Source organism: Gobius niger, assembly GCF_951799975.1.
Source record: "Gobius niger genome assembly, chromosome: 13".
Taxonomy (NCBI): Eukaryota; Metazoa; Chordata; class Actinopteri; order Gobiiformes; family Gobiidae; genus Gobius; species Gobius niger.
Window position 1 is genome coordinate 27299961 of NC_136864.1, and position 9643 is coordinate 27309603.

Sequence of the window (9643 nt, forward strand, 5' to 3'; positions counted from 1 at the left end):
ACAAAGTTGCATATGTCAAGCTTTTGTTTGTTATCATGATTATGGCATTTTCAAAATATTCTAATTTTAGGATTTTTAATTTGTGGTTTTTACAAGTTGGGCCATAATCATCCAAAGTATAATGAATAAAGGCCATACATGTCTCACTTTGCATGTAATGAGTCTATCATATATTAGTTTCACAGTTTACCGTGTGTTTCGCCCCATTAGGCGCACCTGATTATAAGGCGCGTTATCACTGATAATGTTAATTTTCATAAATAAGGCGCACTAATTAATGCTGGTTTACCTGTAAACCTGTAGGTGTGTAAACACAGCCAGAAGTTGATACAAAGAGCGCACCAGGACATAAGGCGCACTGTTAAAATTAAAGGCTTTCATGTGCGCCTTATAGTGCGAAAAATACAGTAAGTTGAATAACAGAAATGAATGCACTTTTTAACGTTGTTCTAAAAGAAGCTACACTCCACAGGATATAAGTATACGTAAGTGCTTTGTCAGTGTATAATTGTACACTGACATTGTGTTCAGGTGTTGGGTTAGCAGAGCAGGTGCTGGCCCTTCTGGGGCCCTAAGCAAAAATCCACATGGGGGCCCTACAGTAGCATCCCATGGTTATTCGGCAAAGGGCGGACCTATTTACGGCCAAAAACAGTTCCACTGTACAGTAAAGCAGGGCAGAAGTGGAAAATAATGACCGCAATTCAATCAATCAGAATCACTAACCACTAAGCCATTGTCCAACTGGGATTTAGGACGACTACTGGTCTACAGGTCCTTCTAAAAAAATTAGCATATTGTGATGAAGTTCATTCTTTTCCATAATGTAATGATAAACTGATTCATTGCACACCAACTGAAATATTTCTGGTCTTTTATTGTTTTAAAACTGATGATTTTGGCATACAGCTCATGAAAACCCAAAAATTCCTATCTCAAAAAATTTGCATATTTCATCCGACCAATAAAAGAAAAGTGTTTTTAATACAAAAAAAAGTCAACCTTCAAATAATTATGTTCAGTTATGCACTCAATACTTGGTCGGGAATCCTTTTGCAGAAATAACTGCTTCAATGAGGCGTGGCATGGAGGTAATCAGCCTGTGGCACTGCTGAGGTGTTATGGAGGCCCAGGATGCTTCGATAGCGGCCTTAAGCTCATCCAGAGTGTTGGGTCTTGCGTCTCTCAACTTTCTCTTCGCAATATCCCACAGATTCTCTATGGGGTTCAGGTCAGGAGAGTTGGCAGGCCAATTGAGCACAGTAATACAATGGTCAGTAAACCATTTACCAGTGGTTTTGGTATGAAGGTTAATTTGTGTTTTTATTATCAAGGTGTTTTTTATACACTGAATTTATGTATCTGAATTTTTTGCATCCGTGTTTCACCACCATATAGTAAAAAAATTCAGTGTATTTTTTTTCGCTGCTGAATTTTTTTTTTCAGCAGCGAAAAAAAATACACTGAATTTTTTTCAGTGCTGTTCTGAAAACAGTGCAGCGCCTCCTGGGTTTGTCCCTGTGTCAGAGCATGGTGTTCTGCACTGGTCAACTCCTCTTCCTCCTGTATTAATATATTCAGGCCAGTGCTAACAAACTTGGTGCAACTCAGAAACATCCATAGTGACCTTCCTGGGGTCATTGTGTACTTTGGGTCTTTCTACATCACACACTCATATCCAGACGACCCAGTCGAGGTGATCAAGTCCTGCCTTGTGTGGTTCACTTTTCAACCTCACTTGATCCACAACTTTTTACAATGTCTGAAATGTTCTTGATGGCATTTGTCTTTAATATTTAATAATAATATTTTCAATGCTCTTTGGAGTCCAGTATAGTATTTAATGTATCCATAGACTCCCAAATTTACCCTCTGCATTTGACTCATCCTTTAAGCCTCAGAGAAACCTGTCAGGAGCAGAGCCATCATGCTGCCTGGGGAGCTATCTCTAGATTTTGAGCCAGAAGCTAGGTTAGAAGTACTGAGGTGTTTTAGAGTACTGGAACTGGATTCTACTGGATTCTCGTCTGTGCAAAACCCTTTGACCCAGGTTTGCACCCATCCATCCATTTTCTTACAATTTACCCACGGTCTGGTCATGGATGCAGCAGTCAAAGCAGAGATTCCCAGATATCACTCTTCACGAACACTAACTCCAGCCCTTCTGAAGGAATCCCGAGGCATTCCCTAGCCACAGAGAGATATAATCCATCCAATGTGTCCCCGAGCCACCTCATCTGGCCGCTCCTGACAGGAAGGAGCAGTGGTTCTATTCCAAGCTCCTCCCATGTAACTGCCTTACCCCAAGCCATCTTGTGAAGGTAACTAATTTCGGCCACTTCACACTCGGTTGCAAACCAGAGCAGCTGAAGGTCCAACAGAACAACATCATCTGCAAACAGCAGAGATGAGATCCTGAGGTTCCCAAACCAGCAACCCTCTGGTCCCTGGCTGCGCCTAGAAACTCTGGTCATGAAAGTTACTTTTTATTTAATCATTAATAAAGCACATTTCTTGTGGGTAGTACCGATTCAATGTGCCAGCGAATAAAATAAATAAATTACACAACAATTAAAGGGGCTATATCATGCAAAATCGACTTTGTTGTGCTATTTCCTAATCAAAAACACCCCCAGAGTGTTTTTTGGCTTCATTCTCACAGTTCTCAGCAATCCTCCTGAATCCTGCTCTGAGCAGCTCCGCCCTCTGCTGGAAAACCCGATTTTAATTTGTAAAAAAAAGTTAATTAATTTAAAAAAAAAGAAAGAAAAGGAAGTGCCTGACACGTCCGCGCTGCCCCTGCGGAGAAAACAAACGCACCCCCTGAGCGTCTGAACAGACGTCATGTTTGCACTGAAGGATGTGAAAAAGGAGCTCTTTCTAACCTACTCTGGACACGCCTGTTCTTTTTTCTTACCTAACGATAATGTCAGGCAGATGTCAACTCCTTATAACTGCATTATGAAGTAACTTCACTTATTGCTGTGATATTTAGATTTATTTTACTGCTAATGTTGCATGAGCGCAGAGAGGGGGCGGAGTTAATTGAGTCCAAGTGTCTTGTCTTCCGGGTTGGAAATATAACCCCAGAAAATACTTATATTTCTCACAAATAGAGATACAATATATCATATAAATGTTTATAGTTTACTTTGGAATGAGTAAAATAGCATGATGCAGGTCCTTTATAACCAAAACTGAAATACATGAATATATATTTTTTTTTAAAGTGTGACAATTTTAACATGTACAAAGAACTTAAACAACTTCAGAAAAGCGAAGAGAAATGGTTTAATCCAGTATGGACTGTTTTGTTCAGACGACTGCCACTGTGATTTAGTCCTGGACGAGCCCTAAGCTTTAGTTTTGTGGTGACTCGTCGTGCATTAGTAATGTAGTAAACCAACTTTAGTGAACGGACTACATCAAATTATTTACTTTATTAATTTACTAAACAGTAAAAAGGCTGTTGTTCATTGTAAACATGTGGTTTGTGGAAAATCCAGCTTCAGAGCAGTTTTCCTCAGCAAATACATTACCAACCACATTACTATCTAATGTATAACAAATATGCAGTATTTTAGGCATAACCATGTGGTGTCTACAAAGACAAACTGTTGGAATTATCTTGGATTCTTGAGGATTTTTTTTTACAGATTTAAAGGGATGTATATTGGAGTGAAATCAACAGATGTATATTGTGTATATGGCATAGTAAAGGATAGATAAAGAGTTACATAATATAAAAAATAGATGAACAACTTTATGTAAAAATACAGAACTGTTGATCTCCATAAATGTAATTTCAAGTTACGTTGGGCCTGTCCTGGTCAGAAAGTCCCACCAGCTGTTCCAACCTGGCAGATATAGGCTTATTTCTATGGGAGAGGCTCATATGAGGTGGACATTCTTTTACTTCATGGCTCACAGTGAGGCCTTAAGCTGAGAAAGTTCTGACATGTTATACATTTCCTGAATCCTCAGAGTCTAGAGAGTTGCCCAGTATCAGAGATTTATGTCTGTGATGTTTCTGGAAGAAACAGCGTTAAACGTAGTAAAACATTTTTTTGTGAAAATTGTGAAAAAATGTTCTCACATTTGAGTCTGAGGAGCTTTGGTTACCACGGTAATTGTTACAGAGTAGTACCTTTGGGCTCAAATGAAACATGACAATGTCTTCTTTCCAATGATACCAAATACATTGGTGTAAATCATTATCTAATGGGCTGGAAATGGCCTCAACCAAAATATGGACCAGTGTCAAAAGTGACTTTTGACAGTTCCGAGGTTCTGAGTCTGTCGGTCACTTATTGGTCTTTAAATCATCACAGATCCAATAATGTTGGTTGGATTTTGATCATTTTTTCTGTGGAATGTGTCTACAGTCTGTTTAAAATAATGGCATATTGACTGATGCCATAACTGGGTGGAATAGTTGATTGCCAATGAAGTAAAGATACAAATATTGGAAAAAAGTGAGAAAACGCCACATTTTTTTGTATTAAATTGATGCAAAAATGTGTAGAAATGTGTTTTAAGAGCGATTTTTTCAATGGATGTTCTCACCACATGTGTTCTGTGTATCTGGAATGCATTTATTGAGAGCCTACTCAACCCACTGAGGATTTGAGGGAAAAAAGTCGTTTTTCACATTTTTCTGATAAAAATACAGGGTACATACACTAAAATGGCCACAAATTTTTTTCGCGATATTTCCAGCAGAGCAGACCCTCCAATTATTGGTCCTTAGGGTCAAAGCTAACAGAAAAAACACAAATAAAGCATATATCAGACGGTGTCAGGTTCAACCCAGTTTTGAGAGTTTGGGTCCCTGACTATATAGAATTTGTCTTGCCAGCTGTGTAAAACTTAAATGCAGCCTCACCGTGTTTAGTCCTGACTCTGGGACCAGCAGGAGACCGCTCACTGAGATTCTAAGGACTGGCTCATGTGGCTCTAACATGTCTGAGATGTAGTTTGGTGCGAAACTATGAAGAGACATCTCCACAGGCAGAGCTACGTATTTTAAAGTCTATTCTTCGAGCCAACAGGAAGCTAGTGCAGAGACCTGAGCACTGGACTAATATGGTCGTGTTTCTGGGTTCTAGCAGATGCACTGTGGTCTGTGGCTGCTGTTTAGTTGTCTGACCTGCTGGAGACAAGTCCCTCTTAGTCTTATTTGGACACTTAACTAGTGATTAAACGTTTCTAGATGCTAAAAACAAAAGCTGCAAATGTTCAACCCCTCAACTCCCACCTGAACCGAGCACATTTTCTCCAGTTTGGCTTTACCCCAATCCAAAAGCTTCAGGGAAAAAGCTGAGAAGATAGCGACAGAACTGAGACGAAAACAATGATGAAGATGGGAAAAAAAAGACCAAAAAAAGACTAAGAAATGACTAAAAAATGACACAAAAAAGACAAAAAATGACAAAAAATGTGACAGAAATGTGACAAGAAATTACAAAAAATGACAAAAAAAATGACAAAAAAAAAGAGAAAACTTTGACAAAAAGTGACGAAAAAATGACAAAAATGTGACATAAAAATTACTAAAAAATTAGAAAAAAAATTAGAAAACTTTGACAAGAAAAATGACGAAAAAATGACAAAAAAAATAACAAAAAATTGACAAAAAATGACAAAAAAATGACAAAAAAATGACAAAAAACATGACAAAAAATTACAAAAAAATACAAAAAATGACCCAAAAAATGAGAAAACTTTGACAAAAAAGTGACGAAAAAATGACAAAAAATGTGACAAAAATGTGACAAAAAATTACCAAAAATTTAAACAAAAAAGACAAAAAAAAGACAAAAAAGTGAGTTGAAAAAAATGAGTTGAATACCCCCCCAAAAAAAAGGATGGAAAAAAAATCTGATGACGTGAGGAAAAAGATCCATTTAGATGAGTTTTGTAGATCTTAGCTTGAGGCGTTACACTTGGCCTACAGGATTTGGGTAAAGCTGAACTGGAGAAAATGCTCTCGGTTCAGGCAGGAGTTAAGAGGTGAATGTAATTGTTAAAGTCCATTGTTGTACATTTGTCTATGCTTTAGAAAGAGAGAGAGAGACACTCGAGATGACCACCAACAACAATGCATTACGTCCCTGAGCCAGACACTTCACCCTGTTTGCCTATATCTGTTATTACGTCCAAAGGAACCCACACATCCACACGCTTGACTCATTTACTTTGACAAAACAGCTTCTAACTCTGAAATAGTACAACATTTCAAGTCTCAATTTCTACAGGACATGTTTTGGGAAATGTCACAAAGATAGCACGTGAATATCTCGTGAAACTATATGACCAACGTCGTGGCCGAATCCGACAGAACACAGTTTTATCTAATCAGGAAAGTCCCTCTGAGATTGAAAATTGTATTAGTAACGTCCAGACCTCAGAGGAAAGTGGAACTGTTTTTGTGTGTGTACTTTTATACAATAACTAAAAAAAAACTAGAACATGTTTGCCGAGTGGACAATTTACATTTTTGAATACTATACAGGACATGCAGTTCATTAGTGATCTATGTTTACAATTCCTTCTATTTCTCAAATTGTCTGGCAGTCGCAAATAAGGAGGCACAACTAGTCTGTCGCACTCCCTGGAGGAAAGAGAGACGGGGGTGGGTGGGTAGAGGTCAAATGTCAGGGAAAAAATAGCCATGATTTTGTTTTTCTTCTTGCTGACAGCGTCCTCTGTACGGGTGGGTATAGGTTATTTTCTGTTTGGATATGTCATACACACCAACATGTAAAGTTGCAGGTGCCAGTGCCACCCTGTTGAGATTTAATGGGTTAAATAGGTCTAATGTGCCGTCTAATGTCTAATGTGCCGCGCCATTTAACCCCTTAACTCCCACCTGAACCGAGCACATTTTCTAACCAAAAGCTTCTGGAAAAAAAGGTGTGAAAATAGCATAGACGAAAACAAGGATGAAAATGTGAAAAAAGTGAGAAAAAATGGACGAGAAAGTGACAAAAAATTGACAAAAAATGGACCAAAAAAATGACAAAAGTGAGAAAAATTTGACTGAAAATGGAGATAAAATGGACGAAAAAATGACAAAAATGGACAAAAATTTGACAAAAAAGTGAGAAATATTTGATGAAAAATGGAGATAAAATGGACAAAAAAATGACAAAAATGGACAAAAATTTGACAAAAAAGTGAGAAATATTTGACGAAAAATTGAGATAAAATGGACAAAAAAATGACAAAAATGGACAAAAATTTGACAAAAAGTGAGAAAATTTTGACGAAAAATTGAGAAGATTTTGACGAAAAATGGAGAAAAAATGGATGAAAAAGTGATAAGAATTGACAAAAAAATGCGAATAATTTGACGAAAATGTGACAAAAAAGTGACAAAAAAATAATCAAAAAAATTGACAAAAAAGTCACGAAAATTTGACAAAAATGAGACGACTGCCCAACAAAAAAAGTGATGAAAAAAAATCTGATGATGTGAGGAAAAAGATCAATTTAGTTTTGCTGGGTTTTAGTTGCCGGTGCCAGTGCCACCCTGCTGAAAGTGGGTTATTCCAATGAAGATGGATGGACCTCGTCACACTTGGCCTAAACCGAGGCTTAAATGACAAAACTATGACCAATGACTGTGGGAGGACTAACACACAGAGAGTCCAACCATCAATAATCATCTCCATGTCACGCTCGTCGATGGGGCAGAATCCAGTCGGCCTGTATAGATTTTGTCGGTGGGTTAGCAGGGATATCCTAACAATCAGCTCCCAAAAGACTTTCCACATTACCAATCCAACCTGTTTTTTTCCCAGTAGTGGAATAAAATGAGTTTTGTCCTTCAGTATATTGTATTTTAAAAGCAGATATTCAGATTGTAGAACCCTGACAGGGGCCAGAAACCAGTATGTCTACTTCAGTATTGATTTTTAAATGGCATAGCAGGGATCTCCCTGTCCCAAAGGCTTTCTACATGACGAGTCCAATTCATCGGCCCACATTGGTGAATAAACTCATATGTATCCAGTTACATAATCTCCAAACGTTTATGTAAATATAGAAAAGTATAGGCTATAGAGGAAACCAGAGGTGGTGAGTAACAAAGTAAGCAATAATTTGACAGAGCAACTTTTACTTTTACTGGAGAAATATTTCAGCAGTAGTAACTCCAGCCAGGTGATTCTGATCATCAGCCCATGGCTCGACATCTGGAGACGGGTACCCGGGTGCTGCACTGTGGTCGCCCACTGCTCCTTATAGTTTGCCCCTGTGGCATCAAAGGATGGATCAAATGCAGAGCACAACTTTCCCTACGGGGACAATAAAGTACACCTTAACCTTTTACATAAGTAATAAAATATTGTACTTTGACCACATCTGGAGGAAAGAAATGTTCTGTCTTTGTGTTGAAATACCATCTTATACTAACAGTTCATGTGTACCCAACCTGAGTGTATAGTTACTCGAGTATCCTCAAATCCCTCTGGCAGGCTATAGAACAGGGGTGTCCAAAGTGCGGCCCGGGGGCCAAATGCGACCCTCAGACCAATTTTTGGTGGCCCCCTGCCTTTTTGCTGAATCGGGACACATCATTAGAGATAGCCCTTTTTATCTGAAATGGAAGAATTCTACACAATTCTAACCAAACAACTAACCTTTTACTGTGAGACAGAGCTGCATGAAGGTTTTGAGCATGAATAAAGGTGTGGGGCGCAATTTAAACCTCTGCTAGTCAAAGGTTTTGCGGCACTAACCACCGATCTATGGCCCTTCACCCTGTGTACACTTCAGTATGCGGCCCCCCCACCCCTGCTATAGAAGAATCACAAAATATACATATTTATATATATTCTTTATGTATATATATTTTTTAATTCATACAAGTGACTAGATCCATTTCCATCTAACACACACTCCATAAGAAACAGCCAAACTGTATAACCAACCTTCCCCATCCTTATTTGCTCCTCTTAACTGTTGAACTTTGCATGTCCCATTTCTCCCCGAGGGCCTGAACGCAGCACGGTCTAATCTCCCAGGCGTTTTCCTCCCTGACCCGTCCTCCAATCGCAAAGCGCCCCCGTGCCGCTATCCCCGCCCCCTCCGGAGCGCACTGTATACTGTCGGCTGCTTGGCTCCATGTTGGCTGACTTTTTTTTCTCCCTTGGAAGCACCTTACGTCCTAGGTGCGCGGATAGCGGTAGCTCAGCCCGGGCCGACGCACCGGCTCTGCCTAGCGGCTACGGGAGGCTAGTGATGCCGCTATGAGCGAGGAAGGCTTACCTAACGCGCCCTGATACGTGCATAGGATGTCGGACGGGGTGAAACGCACCTGAGGAAGAGGGTACGAAGTGGTATGCGGGCCGGAGAGGGAGTAATTGGATTGAGATAACGCCGCAGTAAGTGTAACATTTCTCAGTTGTGTTTCTGTTGCAAACTTGGGATCGTATTTTTTTTTTCTTGAAGCCTATCCGTTCTGCCTGTAATGCGCTGGAACAGGTAATAGAGTGCGCATAGGACAGTGGGTGCCCAGTGTCAATGTTTAACGCCAGACAAAGCAGTTCGTGCCAGTTTCACATGTTTCAACAAGTCACCTGACTCCGCTACGCTTCGCACGGCAATGCGCAAGAGTCGTTCACGTGAGGGGAAAAAT

General features: G+C 39.5%; 1 protein-coding gene across 1 annotated transcript in view; it reads left to right on the forward strand.

The window, feature by feature from the left end:
• Positions 1-9096: 9096 nt before the first annotated feature.
• lrrc8da (leucine rich repeat containing 8 VRAC subunit Da) overlaps positions 9097-9643 on the forward strand; it is a 13316-nt gene continuing 12769 nt past the window's right edge. The window contains exon 1 of the mRNA XM_079570051.1: positions 9097-9389. The gene's annotated coding sequence lies outside the window, so the exon portion shown is untranslated. The remainder of the gene's footprint in view (positions 9390-9643) is intronic.